This window comes from Lactuca saligna, chromosome 6 (genome assembly GCF_052625555.1).
Source record: "Lactuca saligna cultivar CGN05327 chromosome 6, ASM5262555v1, whole genome shotgun sequence".
NCBI classification, from domain to species: domain Eukaryota; kingdom Viridiplantae; phylum Streptophyta; class Magnoliopsida; order Asterales; family Asteraceae; genus Lactuca; species Lactuca saligna.
Genome location: NC_136422.1, coordinates 3,985,183 through 3,990,169, shown reverse-complemented (window position 1 = coordinate 3,990,169; position 4,987 = coordinate 3,985,183).

The window sequence follows — 4,987 nt, the reverse complement described above, 5'->3', positions numbered from 1 at the left end:
GCCCTAATAAGCCTCTGCAACTGACATGGGCAGAATTTCTGGTGCAATTCAAACGAAAGTACTGCTCAGCTCAAAACCTGCTTGAGCTAGAGAACCAGTTTCTAACCCTGAAGAAGGGAAGCATGTCAATCGATGAATACACCAACAACTTCACAGAGAAGATGGAGTTCGCCTTGCGTCTTGTTCCGGATAAGCTGACAAAAATCGACAAGTACGCAAAAGGACTTCCATGGGAGTACGCGGTGCCAGTGCGTCAAGCACCTACTCTAGAGGCAGCTATCTGGGCTGCCATGTCTGTCGAAGATATGATCAAGGGAAGATCCTCCAGCAAGATGGAGGTTGGCGAGAAGAGAAAGTTTGAAGGATCTTCAAGGTCCAGCGAGAAGAGAAAATTCTCGAAGTTTGAAGAAGGAACGCAATGGTGTGACAAGTGTAGAAAGAAGCACATCGGGAAATGCTCTAAATATACGACATGCTTTAAATGCGGGAAGATTGGTCATTACGCCAGCGAATGCACAACCAAGAGAGAAGTCTGCTTTAAGTGTGGAGAAGAAGGACACTTCAAACAAGACTGCCCAAAGAGAGAAGGGGCTACAAAGCCAAATGTGCCACCAAAGCCAAAAGCGAGAGCATTTCAAATGATCCTTGACGAAGCAGATGACAATGCAAGGATTCAAGAGTGAAGGCTTGACATCCGAGGATCGAGTTATGGAGTAATCGTGTAGATAGTACCTCACTATGTAGCCCGTTAGAGGCATAGTCTAGGTTGAACTTGAACACCTATGTAACAGTTTCAAGAAATAATATAAAACCTTTGTTTTGTTATCTGATGTGTTAAGTTGTTGTATGGTTTTCTTGTATGGTGACTTGGAAAAACTGCGGGACAATACTTGGGACGAGTATGAGTAGGTGTGAATGGTAGTAGAGGCCTATACTACCGGAAGCACATGACTCACACTTGGATCAGGGAAAGTCACAAGGTTACCAAGAAGCCAGTAATTGATTTCGTTTTATTCAAGTATGCCGTTACCATTGTTTCGGTAATGACTAAGAAGATTGTTGTTATCCCGACCCTAGTGGTCATATCACCTTGAGTCCGACTACGATGAGTGGGTTACGTGGTTCAGGGAACCAAGTTTGATATAGCGTCCGACTTAAACCAAACGATTAAAAATCAAAGCGATCAATAGAAGTATCGCGCTCGTTGGTAGCTAGAAATGCTACATGTTAAAGTATGATTATATCACATTAGAACATGAAGGAAGGCTTAGTCTGTTTTAGAATTTAAGAGACCTGAGTCTAAACGTACATCACATGATGATAGGTCATAATTTGGAGTCTAATATGAGGTAGAGAGCAGGTGCACGATCAAGTACTGCTTACAGTCAATAAGTCTAAGAGATAGACTTGAAGGAATAAAAAAGTTATAATTATTACCTAGGATGAAGAGATGACGTATGGAGTCATTATACGATCCTTGTTACGTTGATGATTCCGGGACGTAATCATCCTAATGGGGAGATAATTGTAACGCCCGCAGATCTGGGCTAGTCAATTTAGAAGCAATAGGGGTCAAAAATGACTTTTCGACAAAAGATTATTTAGAATGAATAGTCTTAACCAAGTTTTATAATATGTCACAAGGTTTCCGTACATATAAAGAACGCCGAAATCCGAGTTATAACGAAGAAGTTATGGCTCGCCGAAGTTTTACGGCAAAACCGGCACGACACCGGAAGACGTAAATAGTGAATTTACGATAGAAGACTTTTTAGCCTTAGCAATCTAAACAAAAGTCGAAGAATATGTTAAACTAAGAGCGTCGATAAAAAGAACGCCCAAATCTGACTTCGTATGAGGAAGTTATGATTTTTCTAAGATTCGGCTTAGCAGTGTACAGCCCGAAACTCGAATTTTAGTTCGAGCGGTTTTTGGCTTATGTGAAATAAATGAGAGTTGAAGATCTCATTAATAGGAACTCAACGGTAAAAAGAAAGACGAAAACGGAGTCCGTATGAAGGAGTTACGAATTCTTCGCGGTCATTTAACAGTCTAAACGCCTCGTACTGTTAAATTTAAGATCGGTCGAGAATTAGCCAACAGAATCAAAATGAAAGTTGTAGATATTATTTTTACCTACGCGTGGATATAAAGAACATCAAAAACGGAGGTCGTATGTGAAAGTTACGGATTTTAGAAGTCGGAAGTGTGTTGTGCGAAAATGGGTGATGTGGCACAATCTTGGCCATTGCTTTCTCCCCAAGTCTTGCCACTAGATGGTGACATGTGGCACCAAGTTCAGCCATTTTCACCCTATAAATACCATCTCTCCCACCCTCATTTTCTTCACACCTTTCCCATTCTTTCTTCTCTTTACTCTCTCTCTAGAACCTCTCTCTAGCCCCGAAATCCCCCGAAAAGCCTAGGGAACCTCCCTAGCACGAGGCGGAAGCCCCGGAGTGCTCGACGGCTCCAAGAAGAAGAGCTTTTCGGCTCGGAAACGCTGCTCCAAGCAAAGCCTGGTTTTCTATAAAACCCGCTGTAAGTGAGCTACGCCTACACTATTTTTAATATAGTTTTTATTTAATTATATTAACGTTATTAAGGACATATAATAAATACTTGGGCTATTATTATGGGTTATATAAGTATTTTTTTTTAACGCTTATATAATAGTAATAATAGCTAGACTATTAATTAGTCTCGGCGAATAATAGACTAAAATCTATTGGTGATAATACTAGGTTCCGTCGAAGGAAATTATTTTAAAGTAAACGAAGCGCTGTCCGAGTACCGAGTCACCACCTTCTCAGGTGAGTGCATAGTCCCTTTCATGAACATGATTTTAATACAAGTATTGATTGAAATATTAATTATATGTTTATGTGCGAGTTAATTGATGTTGCTTGAAATTCGTGTTAAAGAACATACCTGATTATATTTGATAATTTAGGATAAATAGTAGACCTAAATTAAATATGAGGAATATTGGGTAGTATATTCTCACGAGTACAAGTGAGTTAAACTCAGAGAATAGAAGTTAGTATATGTCACTTATCCGGGAGTATGGATTAGACATAGTCATTGTCCCTAGTCCAAGAATATGGATTAGGCATAATCATTCGTTAATCCGAGAGTATGGATTAACTATTGTCCCTAGTCCGAGAGTATGGATTAGGCATAATCATTCATCTTTAATCCGAGAGTATGGATTAGTCATTCGTCCCTAGTCCGAGAGTATGGATTTGGTAAATTCGTTCATTTCTGATCTGAGAGTATGGAGTAGGTAAAACGACTAATCTTAGGTCCGAGAGTATGGATAGCCTCGTTGCGAGGATCGACGGGGTGGGATAAGAGTTGTTTATATATATGTATGGTGAACTTGTATATTTTGTGAATTTTAAACTATATATATGGTATAACATTGTGGGATTGAAATCCCTATGTGCTCACCAGGTTTCCCAACCTGACCCACTCAGTTTATTTATATCACAGGTGTTGATATGAAGTGACATTACACTGAGAGATTTAAAGAGATGTAGACCACTAGTGTGAATAATTGTAAGTTCTGTTTATGCTTATGTTCCTGTATTAACGATGACATCCCAAACGTTTTAAAATGAAATAAATACGTTTCTTCGAAAATGTTTTAATAACGTATTTACCATGTTTTTCTGGGAACAAATTCCGCAACCTTTTTATAAAATGAAGTACTCTGATTTTTATAAAGCATAAACAAAATCAGTCTTTTCTGGCCGTGATTTTGGGGATGTCACAGGGGGCGTGCAAGGCAGGGAGTTCCAACTGCTACAAGTGCGGTCGGACTGGGCATTTGAGTAGGGATTGTACGGCCCCTGCTACTACGGTTACAGCATCAGATTTGATTTGCTTTCAGTGCAATCAGAGGGGACATAAAAAGTCCCAGTGTCCCAGTTTAGCTGCAGCAGGGAAGGTGTTTGCACCTGCCCCTGCCACCTTGAGGATTACGGATGGCCGGCAGGGCCGAGTTGATGCGCCAGTGGCGAAGAGCAGGGCATTTCAAATGACAGCAGAGGAGGCGCGAACGACTCCTGATGTGGTGACGGGTATGTATATTTCCTTCATTCTTTTAACTTTTAATATATCGTTTGAATATTACTTGATGATACGTTTTATTTAGGGTCGTTCTCGGTGAACGGCATCCCTGCTTTGGTATTATTCGATTCAGGGGCCACCCGATCATTTGTATCGCTTACTCTTAGCAAGAGATTTAGCAGAGCTCCAGGGGAGCTGGATTGTCTATTAGAGGTTGATATAGCAGATGATAGGACCGTGAGGGCCGGCAGAGTACATAGAGGGTGTTCCCTTCAGATATTTGATGAGCATTTTTCAGTGGACCTGGTTCCGATTCCCCTGCGAGGGAATAAAGTTATTGTGGGCATGGATTGGCTAAGCCCCAATGGGGCGGTGATTGATTGTGAGCTTCAGCTAGTGAGGGTTCGCACTCCCAGTGGGGGAGAGATAGTGATTCAGGGCGAGAGGCCCCAGCGAGGACCGACCTTTTGTTCCACCGCAAGGGCGAGGCGCTATGTTCAGCAGGGTTGCGCTGGTTTTGTAGCTTACGTCTTGGATGCCCGGGATAAGGGCAAGACGGCGATTGATGATGTTCCTATTGTTCGAGACTACTCGGATGTGTTTCCCAAGGATTTGCCAGGGATACCTCCTGAGAGGCAGGTTGAGTTCAGGATCGACCTAGTTCCCGGTGCGGCTCCGATAGCCAAAGCGTCGTATCGACTTGCTCCCCCTGAGATGCAGGAGTTGTCTACACAGCTTCAGGAGCTGTTAGACAAGGGTTTCATTCGGCCGAGCAGTTCGCCTTGGGGAGCGCCGATCTTATTTGTGAGGAAGAAGGATGGGTCGCATCGTATGTGCATTGATTATCGGGAGTTGAACAAAGTAACGGTGAAGAACCGTTACCCACTTCCGAGGATAGATGACTTGTTTGATC